Here is a 19,955-nt window from a genome sequence, read left to right on the forward strand (position 1 = left end):
GAAATGAGTCAGGCAGAGAAAGGCAGACACTGTATGGTTTCACCTACATGGGTAATCTAAGAAACACGTGAACAGACACAACCAAACAGAAGCAGAGTCATAGATGCAGAGAACAAACAGGTTTCTGCCAGAGAGGAGGAGGTTGGGAGGAGGCAAGAAAAAGATGGGAGATAAAGAGGTACATTTCAGTTACAAAATAAATATCACAGGAATAAAATGTAGTGTGAGGAATACAGTCGATAACACTGTAATAGCTATGCATGGTGACAGATGACAACTAGACTTTTCCTGGTGATGATTTTGTAATTATAGAAATAACAAATCGCTATGCTGTACTCTTGAGAGTCCCTTGGACTGCAAGGAGATCCAGCCAGTCCATTCTAAAGGAGATCAGCCCTGGGATTTCTTTGGAAGGAATGATGCTAAAGCTGAAACTCCAGTACTGTGGCCTCATGCGAAGAGTTGACTCACTGGCAAAGACTCTGATGCTGGGAGGGGTTGGGGGCAGGAGGAAAAGGGACGACAGAGGATGAGATGGCTGGATGGCATCACTGACTCGATGGATGTGAGTGTGAGTGAACTCCGGGAGTTGGTGATGGACAGGGAGGCCTGGCGTGCTGCGATTCATGGGGTCGCAAAGAGTCAGACTCGACTGAGCGACTGAACTGAACTGATGCTGTATACCAGGAAGTAGCAGTGTTGTGGGTCAGTTATTTCAAAAACAAATAAAGTCATAGGAAAAAAGATCAGCCACATCAGATATATGTGACTACCAAAGGTGGGGGTGGGAAGGGGAATTAGATGAACGCAGTCAAAAGGTACAAATTCCTGCTGCTGCCGCTCACTCAGTTGTGTCCGACTCTGCGATCCCATGGACTGTAGCCTGCCAGCCTCCTCTATCCATGAGATTCTCCCAGAAAGAATACTGGAGTGGGGTGTCATTTACTCCTCCAGGGGGGGATCTTCCCAGCCCAGGGATCGAACCCACATCTCTTACCTCTCCTGTGGTTATAAGATACATATGTACTAGGGATGTAACACTATAACATCATAAAGATAATTAACACTGCTGTACATTATAAATGAAAGTTGTTAAGAGAATAAATCCCAATAGTTCTCATCATGAAGAAAAAAAATTTTTTTCTTGTTCTTTAATGTTGTATCTATATGAAATGATGGTTGCTCACTAAATGGATATTCAACAATCATTACGTTATACACCTTAAACTTCAAAAAAAAAAAGATATAATAAAAACAGAGCCATATGTATGAGACCTTTTCTGGGTCCAACTCTTGAGACCCTGTGGACTGTAGCCTGCCAGGCTCCTAAAGTCTCAAGCAATGTACTATTTCTTCCCTCCCCTTGTGGATCAATGTCTTAAAGGATGAGTTTGTACCCACTAAACACCTTGTCATCTGCAACTCCGATCAAAACTGCTCTGCTAAGGTATCCCTTTAAATAAATCTACTTCTGTTGTAATGTGAGTTCTAACGAAGTGTGCAGAGCAGCCCAGTCTCTTCAAAGCACATCCTCATGCAAATACTCACGTACTCCTCTGAACAATCTGGGAAGAAAAGCAAGCAATATGTTCCCAATTCTCACCTTCCCCTTTCCTAACTGAGCTTCCTGTTGAAAACCCTGCATCCCTGCCTTTCATCCCAACCACATTCCATTGGCTGACTTCTTTTTCCTACTACCCAGCCACAGGCATCCCCTCTGCACACTTCAGCAACACTGTCCTCCCGCAATTGGCCTTCTCTAACTTGGTGGGAAAAGGCAGTATCAAGGTCGCTAAAGGGCGGGTACACAGGCTAGACAGACCTGGGGAATGGCCATGTCTTAGTTTTATATGCCACCCCAGTAAATAGCCCTGGATCTGGGACTGTGAACCATAGAATCGGGGCTTCGAGGGATGGGAGGCAGGGGAATGGAGAAGTTGATGTTTAATGGGTACAGAGTTTCAGTTTGGGAAGATGAAAAAGTTCAGGAGATGGATGATGGTGATGGTTGTACAATAATGTGAGTGCTATGAATTAATTATACACTTAAAAACAGTTAAAATGGTAAGTTTTATGTGTGTTTTACCACACACACAAACTAAATAATAACATTAAATTTTCAAGGTCCCTGTGGAGACTAGATAGAATATACTGTTTATCATTAGCATGTGCTTAATCAACAGTACCCAATGTCACTGACATTTTCAGCTTAGTCCAGTGTATCTAAACTTCCTCTCTTGCACATGCTCAGATGCTCAGTCATGTTTGGCTCTTTACGACCCCATGGAGTATAGCCCAGCAGGCTCCTCTGTCCGTGGGATTCTCTCAGCAAGAATACTGAAGTAGGGTGCCATTTCCTTCTCCAGGGGATCTTCTGACCCAGGGATCAAACCCACGTCTCTTATGTCTCCTGCACTGGAAGTGGTACATCTTCCCAAGTGGTACCACTAGCACCACCTGGGAAACCGTCTAAGTATTTTCCACTGGAATTTTCTTTTTTTGAGGGGGCTGGGGGACCGCATCAAGCAGCATGGGGGAATCTTAGTTCCTCAAACAGGGATCAAACCCAGGCCCCTTGCAGTGGAAGCACAAAGTCCTAACCACTGGACTGCCAGGGAAGTCCCTAAAATTAACCATTTTAAAGTATATAATTCAGTAGCATTAACTTCCCTGGTGGCTCAGACAGTTAAGCGTCTGTCTACAATGTGGGAGACCCAGGTTCGATCCCTGGGTCGGGAAGGTCCCTGGAGAAAGAAATGGCAATCCACTCCAGTACTATTGCCTGGAAAATCCCATGGACAGAGGAGCCTGGTAGGCTACAGTCCATGGGGTCGCAAAGAGTCGGACACGACTGAGCGATCTTCACCGTAAATATGTTTATAGTGTTGTATAACCATCACCACTATCTATTTCCAAAATTTTTTCATCACCCCAGACAAAACCCTCATACTCAATAAGAAGTCACTTCCTTCTTGCTCCATCCCTCCAGCCTCAGACAGCCATTAATCTGCTTTTGGTCTCTATGGATTTACCTGTTCTAGATATTTCATACAAATGGAATTATACAATATGCGACCTTTTGAGCCTGGCTTCTTTCACTTAAAGTCTGTAAGGTTCACCATGCTGTAGCATGTGTGGTACATCACTCCTTATGGCTGAATAATATTACATCACATAAATAAATGAATAAAACCACACTGTTCATCCATTCATGGGTTTAAGGGCATTTGGATTGACTCCACCTTTGGGCGACTGTGAATAGAGCTGCTATGAACATCCCGATACAACTTTTTATTTAAATAGATGTTCTCAATTCTTTCAGGAATATACCTAAGAGTGGAATTGCTGGCTCATATGGTAATTCTGTGTTTATCAGGAAATCTTCAGATCCCATTTTTAAGTGGTTAAGACTGCGCTTCCACTGCAGGGGACACAAGTTTGATCCCTGGTTGGGAAACTAAGATCCCGCAAGCCAAGTAATGAGGTGGAAAAAAAAAAATTAAAGTGGGGATAAGGATAGCACTTACTTCATAACATTTTTAATTGTTTCTTATTGCAGTATAGTTGATTTACAGTGTTGTACCAATCTCTGCTGTGCAGCTAAGTGACTCAGTTATACACGTATCAGTTCAGTTCAGTTCACTTCAGTCGCTCAGTCGTGTCCAACTCTTTACGACCCCATGAATCACAGCACACCAGGCCTCCCTGTCCATCACCATCTCCCGGAGTTCACTCAGACTTGCATTCATCGAGTCTGTGATGCTATCCAGCCATCTCATCCTCTGTCGTCCCCTTCTCCTCCTGCCCCCAATCCCTCCCAGCATCAGAGTCTTTTCCAATGAGTCAACTCTTCGCGTGAGGTGGCCAAAGTACTGGAGTTTCAGCTTTAGTATCATTCCTTCCAAAGAAATCCCAGGGCTGATCTCCTTCAGAATGGACTGGTTGGATCTCCTTGCAGTCCAAGGGACTCTCAAGAGTCTTCTCCAACACCACAGTTCAAAAGCATCAGTTCTTCGGCACTCAGCCTTCTTCACAGTCCAACTCTCACATCCATACATGACCACTGGAAAAACCATAGTCTTGACTAGACGGACCTTTGTTGGCATAGTAATGTCTCTGCTTTTGAATATGCTAGTGTCCTTTTATTTGTATTATTTTTTATTATGGCTTATCACGAGATATTGATTACAGCTTCCTGTGCTATACAGTAGGCCCTTGTTGTTTATCCATTCTAAATGTAATAGTTTGCATCTAGCAATCCCACCTCATAGCATTTTGGGGAAGATTATTTGAGATAATCCATATAAAGCCTTAGAACATTTTCTGGCACATAGTAAACATGCCTTGATTATTAGTCCTGTCGGCTATGGATGGATGAGTGAGTATGTGGATAGGCAGATAGACGGCTAGAAGGATGGGACTGAGTCTGGGGTCTATTTTCACACTGCAAGTTACTAGGAATTAGGTCACATTTTTTTTTTTCAAATGCACTCCATTAGGCAAGGTTGCACATTATAATAGATTATAGTTAATAAATTTAAGGAAGTCCCCTTTTATTACTTTTTTCCCAGTAACTTTGCTGAAAATAAAGGCTTCTTCTCTTACACTCACCCAGTCCCCGAGGGTCAGACTCTAAGTGTATAGAAATAACTATGGGGTTGGGCAAAAATTTCATTCAGGCTTTTTGCAATGTTTTGTGGAAAACCTGGATGAACTTTTTGGCCAATCCAGTATTTTATTAATTTTCCTTGCATATTGATGATTATTTCTAGTTTGTTTCATGTCTCATAAATGGAAAAACAGAGTATGGATTTAAGATCAGCAGCTCTTAAATGCAAATACTAAGGCATTTTAAAAGAAGTTCAGGGACTCCCTGGTGGTCCAGTGGCTAAGACTCCACACTCTCAATGCAGGGGGCCTGGGTTCAATCCCTGGTCAGGGAACTAGAGCCCACAAGCCACAGCTAAGACTCGGTGCAGCAAAATAAATGTGCAAGTAGGAGTGATTAACACTGTGTTAATAAGCCCTAGTCATATATGATCGTTTCACGAGGAAATAAAATTCCTCATTGTTAATAACACAACTTTATAGCTGTAAAAGGGCTTCCCTGGTGGCTTAGACAGTAAAGAATCTGCCTGCAATGTGGGAGACCCACGTTAAATTCCTGAGTTGGAAAGATTCCCTGCAGAAGGGAATGACAACCCACTCCAGTATTCTTGCCTGGAGAATCTCATAGACAGAGGAGCCTGGCGGGTTACAGTCCACAGGATCACAAAGAGTCAGACACAACTGAGTGACTCACACACACACACACACACACACACACACACACACACACACACACACACCCCTCCCTATAAAAAGAGCTAGAAAAACAAGGATTACATTTCTCCCCCAATTTTTCTCTTTTTTCCAGACTTCAGAATTTCCAGAAATTTTATGACCTCAAGGCCATCATTTTATTTATTTTAGTGAAATATATTTCCTGTGTTGCCAAAGTATCTGACCCATTCAGTCTGGCTGAGCTCACTCTGTGTGTGCTTTCTTCCTTGGTGGGTGTGAGTCTGTATTAGTCACTCAATTGCGTTCAACTCTTCGAGACCCCATGGACTGTAGCCCGCCAGGCTCCTCTGTTCATGGGATTCTCCAGGCAAGAATACTGGAGTGGGTTGCCACTCCCTTCTCCAGGGGATCTTCCCTACCCAGGGATCGAACCCGGGTCTCCTGCATTGCAGGCAGATTCTTTACTTTCTGAGCCACCAGGGAAGACCTTCTTCCTTAGTACATGCAGTAAAGGGATGTCTAGGTCTAAGTAGATTCTAGAAATAGATGAACATTTTGGTAGAGATGGTGGCATTTTGGTTTGATCTCTCTTCTCAAACACTATCGCGCTTTGACTTCTGTACCCTGTGTGCCTGTTGCATGAATATCGAGGCCTCTCTCTGGTTCATCTCCACAGGCGCTGCTTCTCATCTGACACTCCCTTGTCCCTCCCACTCCTGTTTACCTTCTGCTCCCACAGCTGAATTTCTGAGCACAATTCACCACCATGGAAACACTACTGACCAGATTGGCAACAATGAAAAACACTGATCCATACTTATGAGGCTATATGGAAATGGGTGCCGTTTATGAGGTGTAATTGATACAGGCTTTTCACAAGGCAATTGGGTAGTTTCTATAAAATATGGAACTCATATACCTTTCAACAGACTTATTCTACTTCTAGAAATCTACTTCTAGAAATGTATTTGAGCAAGTACTCAAGGCTATCGTTCAAAGATGTTCAGAGCAGAACCATTTAGAGTAGTGAAAAATTACAAAGAACCTTAAAGTACGTTAATCAGGTTGTTGTATTTTCTGATAGTTCTCCTTCCTTATACTGTGCTGAAATCTGCTTACCAGCACTTCCTGGGTCAAAGGTTCCCCTCCCCAGGGCCTCACAAAGCAAGTATAAGCTAGGGTCATGTCATTAATCATGAGGGTGTAGCCTATATACGCTATGAGTTCTATAAGTCAAAGTTGGGATAGATAATCTGAATTTCCTGGATTACCAGAATTTTCAGAGGCTCAGTCCATAGCACAAGATCTCAAAACAAGTCAGCAATGGTTACAACACATTATAGTCTCAGAAATATAAAAACATCTACAGCTATCAAATTATTTACTTGGTCATTTTCATCACAGTGTTAACTCATGGAGTGAACTGTTTACTACATTGACTACTTCCTTATTCATTAAGCAAAGATGATGCAGGTTTCTTAAGCTTTCTTGAATGTAGGCTTGATATTATGCCTCAGCTCCTACCTTTTATCTGCAGCAAGTGGCTGTCAACTCTTTGTTGAAATCACACACACACGAACACACACACACATTCAGATCAAAACTGGGTGGAACTGCTGTGAAATGTTCTCATCCTACACTTAGAGAACAACTGGGGTAGATTATTAAAAAGAATACTGGAAAAGTAGAAAAGACTCAGAGACTTCTGGTTAAAAATGGAGATGTTTCCCTGCAAACAAGAACTGAAGACCTTCCCTTCAAGTCAGCAATTATTCTCAAGAAGAGGAAAAATGGAAAGAACTTTTCTACTTCCTGACCTTACCTGGTATAAGCATTGCTCTTGTTATGAATCATGGAGCCAGTGTGCTGGCCAAGGATTGGAAAGGGGAGGGCTCTGCTCATTTACCCAGAATAGTGATCTGCCTTTAAAATATATATATCTGTAGAAAAAGAGATTTCCATAAGAAGATTTACATAGGGGACTCTAGACATTGGCAAGGGATTTTTCTGAAGATCGCTTGTGAAGTGAAAGTCGCTCAGTCATGTCCGACCCTTTGTGACCCCGTGGACAATACAGTCCATGGAATTCTCCAGACCAGAATACTAGAGTGAGTATTCTTTCCCTTCTCCAGGGGCTTGAACCCAGGTCTCCTGCACTGCAGGCAGATTCTTTACTGGCTGAGCCACAAGGGAAGCCCAAGAATACTGGAGTGAGTAGCCTGTCCCTTCTTCAATGGATCTTCCCAACCCAGAAATTGAACTGGAGTCTCCTGCATTGCACGTGGACTCTTTACCAACTGAACTATCAGGGAAGCCCAAAGACCTCTTCAGTTCAGTTCAGTTCAGTCACTCAGTCGTGTCCGACTCTTTGCAACCCCATGAATCACAGCACACCAGGCCTCCCTGTCCATCACCATCTCCCGGAGTTCACCCAGACTCACGTCCATCGAGTCCGCGATGCCATCCAGCCATCTCATCCTGGGTCGTCCCCTTCTCCTCCTGCCCCCAATCCCTCCCAGCATCAAAGTCTTTTCCAATGAGTCAACTCTTTGCATGAGGTGGCCAAAGTACTGGAGTTTCAGCATTAGCACCATTCCTTCCAAAGAAATCCCAGGGTTGATCTCCTTCAGAATGGACTGGTTGGATCTCCTTGCAGTCCAAGGGACTCTCAAGAGTCTTCTCCAACACCACAGTTCAAAAGCATCAATTCTTCGGCGCTCAGCCTTCTTCACAGTCCAACTCTCACATCCATACATGACCACTGGAAAAACCATAGCCTTGACTAGACGGACCTTAGTCGGCAAAGTAATGTCTCTGCTTTTGAATATACTATCTAGGTTGGTCATAACTTTTCTTCCAAGGAGTAAACGTCTTTTAATTTCATGGCTGCAGTCACCATCTGCAGTGATTTTGGAGCCCAAAAAAATAAAGTCTGACACTGTTTCTACTGTTTCCCATCTATTTCCCATGAAGTGATGGGACCGGATGCCATGATCTTCGTTTTCTGAATGTTGAGCTTTTAAGCCAACTTTTTTGCTCTCCTCTTTCACTTTCATCAAGAGGCTTTTTAGCTCCTCTTCACTTTCTGCCATAAGGGTGGTGTCATCTGCATATCTGAGGGTATTGATATTTCTCCCGGCAATCTTGATTCCAGCTTGTGTTTCTTCCAGCCCAGCGTTTCTCATGATGTACTATGCATAGAAGTTAAATAAGCAGGGTGACAATATACAGCCTTGACGCACTCCTTTTCCTATTTGGAACCAGTCTGTTGTTCCATGTCCAGTTCTAACTGTTGCTTCCTGACCTGCATACAGATTTCTCAAGAGGCAGGTCAGGTGGTCTGTATTCCCATCTCTTTCAGAATTTTCCACAGTTTACTGTGATCCACACAGTCAAAGGCTTTGGCATAGTCAATAAAGCAGAAATAGATGTTTTTCTGGAAGTCTCTTGCTTTTTCCATGATCCAGCAGATGTTGGCAATTTGATCTCTGGTTCCTCTGCCTTTTCTAAAACCAGCTTGAACATCAGGGAGTTCACGGTTCACATATTGCTGAAGTCTGGCTTGGAGAATTTTGAGCACTACTTTACTAGCATGTGAGATGAGTGCAATTGTGTGGTAGTTTGAACATTCTTTTGCATTGCCTTTCTTTGGGATTGGAATGAAAACTGACCTTTTCCAGTCCTGTGGCCACTGCTGAGTTTTCCAAATTTGCTGGCATATTGAGTGCAGTACTTTCACAGCATCATCTTTCAGGATTTGAAACAGCTCAACTGGAATGCCATCACCTCCACTAGCTTTGTTCGTAGTGATGCTTTCTAAGGCCCACTTGACTTCACATTCCAAGATGTCTGGCTCTAGCTTAGTGATCACATCATCATGATTATCTGGGTCGTGAAGATCTTTTTTGTACAGTTCTTCTGTGTATTCTGGCCACCTCTTCTTAATATCTTCTGCTTCTGTTAGGTCCATACCATTTCTGTCCGGTATCGGGCCCATCTTTGCATGAAATGTTCCCTTGGTATCTCTAATTTTCTTGAAGAGATCTCTAGTCTTTCCCATTCTGTTGTTTTCCTCTATTTCTTTGCATTGATCACTGAAGAAGACTTTTTTATCTCTTCTTGCTATTCTTTGGAACTCTGCATTCAGAGCCTATATCTTTCCTTTTCTCCTTTGCTTTTCGCCTCTCTTCTTTTCACAGCTATTTGTAAGGCCTCCCCAGACAGCCATTTTGCCTTTTTGCATTTCTTAGGTGCCCTTATTCACTATTGAGAATACTGATAGGGACATAGTAAAGAGACAAAGTTGGTAATTAAACAGTTAATCCCACTAGGGGATTATAAGTCAAGAAAAAAGTATGGGAGACCCTTGTAAGTTAATGATCACTCAAGAAAGCAGGTTTGCTTAACCACAAAACCAAGCAGGGCTGCTTAGCAACAAAACCACACAACAGAAGCATGAGACATGCCCCCAGACAGTAAAACCACGGTGGCATGAGATCCACATCCTGCCCAGTGAGCCTGGGTGAGTTAGTGACCCCGAGGACATGCTCTCTGCACACACGAAAAACAACAATTTATGGAAAGGTAACATTTCAAAGTGCAAGATCCTCAGTGGACTGAGATCTGAGATAATTCTTCCATAGTGTCATGACAGTCATGCTGCTGCTGCTGCTGCTGAGTTGCTTCAGTCGTGTCTGACTCTGTGCGACCCCATAGACAGCAGCCCACCAGGCTCCCCCGTCCCTGGGATTCTCCAGGCAAGAACACTGGAGTGGGTTGCCATTTCCTTCTCCAACGCATGAAAGTGAAAAGTGAAAGTGAAGTCGCTCAGTCGTGTCCGACTCTTAGCGACCCCATGGACTGCAGCCCACCAGGCTCCTCCGCCCATGGGATTTTCCAGGCAAGAGCACTGGGGTGGGGTGCCACTGCCTTCCCCGCATGACAGTCATAGTGACGGTCATAGTGTCTTGACCATGTAAGGACCAAAAAAACTCCCCCACCTGACATAGAGGAGGAGCTGACGATGGAACCATGACATCTACTCAAGAATGAGGAAGAAAGTGGTTTTCTCCCTTTCTGACTTCTCCTTTGATTATAAAACTGTAGCCCACTAAGTTCTTGCGGTGGGGCACCTTCTCGCCTGCCCACTTATAAGCCTCACAAGCACCCTGTTCTAATAAATTACTTCTTACCTATCACTTTGCCTCAAACTGAATTCTTTGTGCCCTGAGACACAAAGGACTGGAGCTCCTTGGAGTCCCTCAAAATGCCATGTAGCATTTTCAATATCACATAGTGTTTCTCAAAATTATGTTATAAAGTAAGTCCCCAAAATTTAAGTTAAGGACTTCTGTAACTGAGCAGAACCGTATGGGGCTTCCCAGGACAGACCCCTCTGCCATTTCCTCTGCTTCAGCTCCTCTCTAAAGCACCTAGATAACAGTATCTGATGCACATTTCCTGAGTTGTTTTGCAGATACTAAAAACCCCACCAAATGAAAGACGTTAACTACCTGATGACCATGAGCAGAGCCCCCAGGCCTACTGAACCTAAGGGTTGATAACGTTAACCCTGTGACTCCACCCTGTTACCTCATCAGAGAACTGTGTGCCAGCTGATCACATACCCTGGGTGGCCCCTTCCTCGTCTTGCCTTTTAAAAATGCTTGCCTGAAACCCATCAGGGAGTTCAGGTGTTTTGAGAACTAGCCACCCTGGACTCCTTGCTTGATGCCCTGCAATAAACACAGCACTTTCCTTCACCACAACCCAGTGTCAGTAGACTGGCTTTCGTGCATGGATGAGTGGACCCCAGTTTGGTTCTGTGACACTTCCACTGTATTCTTTTGATAATGCTTATGTAATGGTCATTGGTTAATTTTCTCAGCCAATTACTCATTTCACGAATCTAGGTGGGCAGCAAGGACCACTTCCCGGTACAAAAGCTAAAAATGTCCAATACTCACTTTTCCAGGTCCTTAGGCTTAGGTATGTGACCTGGGCTTGAGCAGTCAGCTGCATTTGCTTAGAATTTGGAGGACTGGACCTGCGGATGGGGAAGATTCTTTACATGGTGCACTTTGAAGCAATGGCAGCAGTGTCTCGTGTCCATCCAGCTGTGCCACTGGAGTCAGTGTGGCACCCAACATCCGATGCCCGCTGTGTCTTTCATGCAGGTTGAAGCAATGGGCATGCAGCAGCAACAATGTGGCTCTTTTTGCCTGCCTGGCTCTGTACCTCTAACTGCCTGGCCTCCCTTTGTTTCTGCTTATTTCCTTCCAGTGATCTTGTAATCTACCATGACATTGTGATATATTAAGAAATATATACATTTGGTCTTCCTCCCCAGACTTCCCTGGTGGCTCAGACGGTAAGGCGTCTGTCTACAATGCGGTAGACCCGGGTTTGATCCCTGGGTTGGGATGATCCCCTGGAGAAGGAAATGGCAATCCACTCCAGGACTATTGCCTAGAAAATCCCATGGACAGAGGAGCCTGGTAGTCTATGGGGTTGCAAAGAGTCAGACACGACTGAGCGACTTCGCTTTCACTTTCACTTTCTAACTGCCTGGCCTCCCTTTGTCTCTGCTTATTTCCTTCCAGTGATCTTGTACTCTACCATGACATTGTGATATATTAAGAAATATATACATTTGGTCTTCCTCCCCAGCTCCCAGCACTGAGCTCCTAATACCCCTGAAATTTCCTGAGTGATAAGTGTGAGAGGAGTATTTTTTGCTATTCTTAATAAGCCTCTTTCAACTGTACCTGAGTTTATGCAAATGAAGTTATTCTTAGAGGATGGGGACTGGTCACCAGAGGAAACAACCATGTGATTAGAGGGTTGGAACTTTCAGTCCCCCACCTCTGGGATGGGAAGAACTGCTCAAAACTGAGTTTAGTCATCGGTGGTCAATAATTTAATCCATCATCCCTATGTAACTGAATCTCCATACAAATCCTAAACAAATGGGTTTGAAGAGCTTCCAGGTTAGGTGAACAGTTCAAGGTGCTGGGAGGGTGATGCATTTACAGAAGGTGTGGGGGCTCTACGTCCGTTCCCACATCTCTTCCATTTGGCTGCTCCTGAGTTGTAGTCTTTAGAATAAACTGATAATAGTAGGCAATGTCCTGTCCTGAGTTCAGTGAGCTGCTCTAGCAAATTATGGAACCCAAGGAGGGAGGTGCCAGAAATGCTGAAATTATAGCCGTTTGGTCAAAAGCCCTGGAAGCCTAGGCTTGCAACTGCATCTGAAACCGGGAGCAGCTTTGTGGAACTGAGCCCTTAATCTGTAGGGTAGTCAGCGTCAGAATTTCTTGACATGGAAAACCCACACATTTGGTGTCAGAAGTGTGAGTACTATTAGAGGTCCGCTCTGTCTCACAATCTCTGTGATCTTCCAACAGGAGGCTGACACAGTTTTGTTGCTGTATTCCACAAGCCCAGAAAGTTCCTGATGCATCAAAGGTGTTCAGAAAATACTTATATCTGAGTAAAAGGTAAACAAACTCTCTGCAACTTTGATGTATTAGTAAATCTACAATTGTTCCAAAATACAGTTTATTTAAAAGAATACTGGAGGGAGGGAGGGAAGGAGAGAGGAATTCCATGTACACCATATTAACTAAGAGTTTTGGGTTACTTCTCTTAAACCGAGAAGCACTTCACCTCATCCTTTTCCTCCGCACACCCACCCACCCCCATTGTCATCATTCTGCCATCACTGAGCCTTCATCGAGACCTGCAGAGCTACCATGCTGCACTGGTTACCAAAGGGACTGTCACCTGTCTTCAGGGAGCACTATTCCTTGTGCTTGGCACTGTGAAGACTCGAGTTCTACTCCCCTCAATGTCTTATAGAATTATTGTAAGAATCAAATGAAGTTCTAAGAGTTGCCTTATATAATGGTGAGCACTTAGTGTGTGCCTGGTTCTATGCCAAACACTTTAAGAGCGTGCTCTCCTTTACTTCTTACAACAGTCTTGTAAGTTGGGATAATAACGTCCCCAGTTTGTGGATAAGGTAACTCCGGCTTCCTGAGCACCTCGCTCAGGGTCATAGAGCTGGTGAGAAGGTGGAGCAGGAGACGAAGGCGTCTGACTCCAAAGGCCCCGTGCGTGCCTCTGCCTTGTGATTCCCATGTAACAAGTGTGCAAGAAGTGTGCATAGTTCTGAGCATTTTCATCCCATCCTTCCCTCTTTCCTCCTCCCACTTCCTCCTCCAGCTCTCCGATCAGATCCCGACTAGACTCTGGGAGTTCGAAGATGGGAGCCGTAGAAGAACTGGCAAGCGGGGCTGGGAACACCCACCACTCCCATACTGCTGCAAGGAGTCAAGATGGAGAAAGACGTCCAGGAAAGAAAAAGGATGTGATTCTCTGAGAACCCGAGGACTAAGTCAGGCTCACCTGCCCTTCTCCACCTTACCCAGGAGAGCGTGGCCAAGGCCGCCAACCTTAGGACAACTCCTCTTTGGCAGAAGAGGCTTTCGATCACTAAGCTGTGCTGCTTCCCCAGCTGCATGCGAACAAGTAGTTTCAGACATCTGAATTGTTTTTTTAAACAGCTGGCCCCACCCATTCATTGGTACCAGGCGGGCCCTTGCAGAGGCTGAGTCCAGCCTTGATGTGGCTGGGGTGTCCAGAAGGCTGGGCAACAGACTATGCTGGGTGTACCCAATTGCTGCCCAGCTGGGCCTGGTGGGGAGGCTTTGGGTGGTGTTGCTAGGCAACCTGGGTAATTGGAGAGGCCACGGATTGGGCTTCTGGGCCACAGAGACGAACAGCCTCCTTCATCACACTGCAGACCATCATTATGCCTCATTCCAGAGTCCTGCAGCAATCTCTCTGTGGTTATAGCCTGAAAGAGGGCTTTTTTAGCTACAGAAATTAAGAACCAGCCTTTCCAACTTATGGGTTTGTGGTTGTGGTTGTTTTCTTTTCGCTACATCTCCAAGAATACACTTGAAATAAATAGGCAAAAGATTTTAAAACAAAATAGAAAGTACCTTTACAAATCCCCTTTTCCAAAAGTGTTCCTTATTCCTGAAGCAAACAAAGCACACTTGCCCTCAATTGTGAGGGCACGGATGCTCTTCTTCCTGAGGTCTCTGCATGCCCACTATGTGTTAAAAGATTCTTCTTTGGAATCCCGCAACTGTGGCTGTGGTTCAAGGTGGGGGGACCAAGACTCTGGTCATGTACAAGACCTCTCAGTGGAATAATTTCTTTGTGTCTCTCCCATTCAAAGACTATCATGACTGCCCCTTCCCAATCCACAGAACCACTTTCACTTGCGGGGTTTTTAGGTTTTTTTGTTTTGTTTTGTTTTTGTTTCATTCCGCCGTGCCTCAAGGTTTGCAGAATCTTAGTTGCCTAAATGGGGATCGAACTTAGGCCCACAGCAGTAAAAGTACTGAGTCCTAACCACCGGACCATCAGGGAATCCCTATCACTTGTGGTATTTTGATGAATCGTCCTAGCTGCCCTGTGAAGAAGACACCATTTTTATTCCCATTTTACAGATGAATAACAAAGGCAAAAAGAGGTACCTGGGATTGCACATCAAAAGCAAAGCCAGAGCACTGTCCCATTCTTGAGGCTAGATCCTGAGCCACTCCACTATTAAGATACCCACTGCCTCCCCACAGAGCTATTTAAGCACTCTATTATAACATTTTTGTTTTCTGTTATAATAAATAATAGTAACAATAATATATACTGTAAAGACCAAAGCTTTATGTTGTATCTCATACTGTCCTCAACACATTTTCCTTGTTGATTGTGATCAGACTTTCAAAGCTGCCTCATGCACACTAAGAAATAGAATATGGAAGAAGTCCCAAAGACAGACACACTATTTAACTAATGACCTAGCCTGCCAGAGCACAGTGCTAAAGGAAAACTCCCAGATGGTGCCAGGGGTAAAGAACCCGCCTGCCAATGCAGGAGACATAAGAGACACAAGTTTGATCCCTGTGTTGGGAAGATCCCCTGGAGGAGGACATGGCAACCCACTCCAGGACTCTTGCCTGGAGAATGCCATGGACAGAGAAGCCTGGCGGGCTACAGTTCATGGAGTCACATAAAGTCAGACACGACTGAAGTGACTTAGCATGCAACACAATGACCTAGCCCACCAGAGCACAGGGCTGAAAGAAAACTCCCAACCTCCTTAATTTAAGGAGTTGGCTCTGTTTGATAACATGATGATACTATTTCAATCCCTTCAGTAAGGAGGCAGAATCACTGCTCTCAGTAGGTATTTGTAGGTATTCTTCAAAAAGGCTTTCACTGTCTCATCATCTTCAGTGTTTCTTAAATAATGGTCCATTGATGATAACCAACTGTGCTGCTTTGCACGGGACTAGGGATATGTGATTCAGGGTGCTAAAATTAGGACAGTCCTGGGCACACCAAGGACAGCTGGCCACCCTGACATAAACCAGCTACAGAATCATCTGGAAAAGTCAAGTGGAGATGGCTGGTTTTAATCCTAGGGCAGTGGTTCTTAACCCTGGCTACACATCAGAATTGTCTCAGGAGATTGTAAAGCAGTGTAAATGTCTGAGCTCACCCCTGATCAGCTGAACTAAGGCCTCTGGAACTAGGGCCTGGGCATTGGGATTTTTTGATGTGCAGCTAAGATTGAAACCCCCTCCCCTAGAAATGTGGATTCTGGGCTGGGGTCTGGCCCAGGAACCTGCCTGTCTTTGTAACAGCTCCCCAGGGGATTCTCATGTACACTATGATTTGATAACCAATGAATTCTTATGTGATATGTGAATTTATTGGACAACATACCCTGAATGCCTTGTATATGCTATACACTGGAAACACACAAAAAAGCAAAAACAAAACCACTTCCTATTCCCCAGGCCCTCTTTATTCCCCAGTGGAGAACAAAGAGCTATAAATTGTTCCAACACAGTACACAGTAGTCTCCCCTTATCCACAGCAATACATTCCAAGTCCCAAGGGAATATCCAAACCTGTGGGTAGCACCAAATTTTATCTATACAATGGTTTCTCCTATACACACATAGCTATGGTAAAGTTTAGTTTAGAAATTAAACATTAACAACAATAACTAATAATAAAATAGAGTTAAAACAATATTCTGTAATAAAAGTTGTGTGAATGTTGTCATCATTCTCTCGCTCTCCAAATCTTATTGTACAAATTTAAAGCTGTTTCCATCTTAACTAAGCACTTATCATACATTGTGGCTGTAACTTTTGCAGTTTGAGGTGAGATAGCAAACCTAGCATGCATTTTTTTTTCCTTCTTCACAATTTCATAGATAGATGATTCATTCTTATCTTAGCAGCCTCAGAATGCAATTTTTTTTCTTACCATTTTTGTTGTTGTTGTTGTTGGTCACACCATGTGACTTGTGGAAGCTTAGTTCCCTGACCAGAACTCGAACTTGTGCCCCTTACAGTGGAAACGGAGTCCTCACCATTGAACCACCAGGGAAGTTCCCTTTTTTCCTTCCTTATTAAGTCAAGAAGTTTCACCTTTTCACTTAAAGGAAGCACTTTACAGCTTATCTGCGGCATATCCAAATTGCCAGCAATATTACCCTTGTGTTTTGGGGCCATTAGTAAGTAAAATAAGGGTGACTTTAGCATACCTCAACTGATAACCAACACTGCAGCTAGATGACTGGGCAGGATACACTAGACAAAGAAATGATTCATGTCCCAGGCCAGATGGAGCAGGACAGCTTGAGATTTCATCAAACTACTCAGAAGAGTGCACAATTCAAAATTAATGAATTGTTCATTTCTGGAATTTTCCACTTAATATTTTCAAACCAAGGTTGACTTCAGGTAACTGAAACCGGGGAAAGCAAAACCTCGGGTAAGAAGAGGGTGCTACTGAACTGTGGTTTAGATTTTAAAGTGGGCCAGTCTCATCAGGGCAGTTGTGGTTATTCAGTTTCCAGAAGCCCAGTGTGGTAGATTAAAGACGGAGCATATTACTTGCTGTTTCTCCACGAAAAGGTGGTTTTGTTTCCCCACCTTGAATCTGGGCCAGACTTGTGACTAGTTTTGACTGATAACATGAGGCAGAAGTAGTGCCGGATACCTCCAAGGCGAGGCCTGCAGAGATCTGCAGCCGTACTTCTGTTCCTCTTGGAATGTTCCCTCTTCGAGATCTGACATCATATAAGGAGAATGACCTCCACTGAGGCCACCATCCCATGAGGAAGTCCAAGCTACTCACAAGGAGAGAGAGACCACAGAGAAGAGCACGTGCGGTGAGGCCTTCTTGGAGCCCAGTTCATCCACCAGCTGAATAGCGCCGAGGGAATGATCTCAGCTGACACCACATGCAGCAGAACTGCTCACTTTAACCCAAATTCCGGACCCACAGACTCATGACAAAATCAAACGGCTGTTGTTGGAAGCTACTATGCTGTATAGGGATTTGTTGTATAGCAATAGTTACCAGCACCCCTCATCAGAACCAGAGGACGACATGGCATTCCATACCATTCTGCCTTCCCTCTAACACCATTCATCTTCACAACCCCTCAGCAGAGTAGACAGCAGCTGTCTCACCTGAAAGAGCCTCTCAGTTAATCTCCATCTCTGTTTCCATTGCTGCCCCCCTTCCAAAACAAAACACAATCACTATCTGCTTAAAAATCCTTCAGTGGGGGGGTTTCCTGGTGGTCCAGTGGTTGGGAGTCCACTTTGCAATGCAGGGGACACTGTTCAGTCCTTGGTCTGGGAGCATCTCACATGCTCTGGAGTAACTGGGCCTACGCGTCACAACTACTGAAGCCCACGCTCTAGAGTCCATGCTCTGCAACAAGAGAAGCCACCTCAATGAGAAGTCCTCACAAAGCAACTAGAGAGTAGCCCCTGCTCACTGCAACTAAAGAAAGCCCACACACGGCAACAAAGACCCAGCACAGCCAATACACATGAGAAAACAAAACCCTTCAGTGTTTCCCATTGTCTTCAAGGTAAATACAGGGTCCTTGGCATGGCTGGTAAATCCTGCACCACCTAGCTCCAGCCTTCTTTTAACCTTCTGCTACTCTCCCAGCATCTCTGTGCTGCAACCACAGGGGCTTCTTTCTGTCTCAAGCACACACCAAGCTCTGTCCTGTATCAGGGTCTTTGCACTTGCTGTTCCCTCTACCTAACCCTTTCTCCTCCCCACCCCCCAAACCCCAGCACATACACCCAAGGCTAGCTCTTTTTCTGGCCTCTCTGTAGTGGCAGCCCAACCTCTGCCCACCCCATATGCTCTATCACATCCCCCTTCACTTTTAGCACTTAACTATCTAAAAATACCTGGTTTGGGGATTTCCCTGGTGGCCTAGTGGTTAATAATCTACCTTCCAATGTAGGGTACATGGGTTCAATCCCTGGTCAGGGAACTAAGATTCCACATTGGTTGGTTGGTTGGTTTAGTTGCTAAGTCGTGTCCGATTCTTGCAACCCTATGGACTGTAGCTCACCAGCCTCCTCTGTCCATGGGATTTTCCAGGCAAGAATACTAGAGTGGATTTGCCATTTCCTTCTCCAGGGGATCTTCCTGACCCAGGAATCGAACCTGGGCCTACTGCATTGCAGGCAGATTCTTTACTGACTAGGCTATGAGGGAAGATTCCACATGCCACGGGGCAACTAAGCCGGTATGCCACAACCACAGAGCCTACACACTGAAGCTACTGAGCCGGAGCTGTGGAGCCCATGTGCTGCAACAAATTGAAGCTCACATGCCATGATCAATATTGATCCCGCATGCCGCAAAGAAGATCTCCGGTGTGACAGCTAAGACTCAGTGTTGCCGCTGTTGTTGTTGTTTTCAATCGCTAAGCTGTGTCCGGCTCTTTGCAACCCCATGGACTGGAGCATGCAAGCCAGGCTTCCCTGTCCTTCACTATTTCCTGGCGTTTGCTCAAATTCATGTCCGTTGAGTTGGTTATGCTATCTAACCATCTCATCCTCTGCCACTGTCTTCTCCTTTCGCTGCCTAAGACTCAATGCAGTCAGATAAATATGTAAAAATAAAAATCTGGTTTGTTTATCTGTTGTCTGTCTCTTTCTACTAGAATATAAAGTAGGAAATTTTCTTTTTTATCCCATCTAATGGTGCTTACTGTTTGCTGAATAAACCACTAAGTGAGTAGAAGAAGGAAAAAGGAGGAAATTTGGAAAGAACACTGAATTACTACACTCAGAAAACCCTGGTTCTTGCTCCAATTCTGCCCCCTGCTTATCTCCAGACAAGCCTCTTTGCCTCACCTGATCAGTCCCCACTGTGATGTCCCTGGACAATGATGTTGTGTGTGCCATACACCTGTAGTGTTCACATTTGTTGCTCACGAAGCTGCATAGGAATTTCAGACAAGCTATGTTACTCTCATACATTTTCAAGTCAACAATAAATTATTTCTCACAAATTAAAATCAGTTGCAAGATAGAACTTTCTGGCATAGTCTTTATTAGAGACATGCTTTAGATATATCTTCCTCTAAACCTTGGAGTTACAGATTTAGCTTGCTCACTTTATGGAAAATGTCTGCCATATAATCCAGTTGTCAAAACCAGTCCTCACTATCAAATCGATCAGCCAAACCAGAATAATCTTCTGTCTGTAAGAGAATCCGCCTTCATTCTTTTCTTCCTTGTTACCTCTAATTAATT

At 44.4% G+C, this 19,955-nt stretch overlaps 1 protein-coding gene and 1 long non-coding RNA gene across 2 annotated transcripts in view; one reads left to right on the forward strand and one right to left on the reverse strand.

The window, feature by feature from the left end:
- The window catches only part of RHBDL2 (rhomboid like 2), a 60,849-nt gene that overhangs the window by 37,990 nt on the left and 2,904 nt on the right, over positions 1-19,955 (reverse strand). The window lies entirely within an intron of this gene.
- On the forward strand, positions 10,182-19,335 carry LOC132657834 (uncharacterized). Its single transcript, XR_009596546.1, has 3 exons — positions 10,182-11,459; positions 12,690-12,782; positions 13,510-19,335. It is a non-coding gene; the product is annotated as an uncharacterized LOC132657834 (long non-coding RNA).

Source organism: Ovis aries, chromosome 1 (genome assembly GCF_016772045.2).
Source record: "Ovis aries strain OAR_USU_Benz2616 breed Rambouillet chromosome 1, ARS-UI_Ramb_v3.0, whole genome shotgun sequence".
Classification (NCBI taxonomy): Eukaryota; Metazoa; Chordata; class Mammalia; order Artiodactyla; family Bovidae; genus Ovis; species Ovis aries.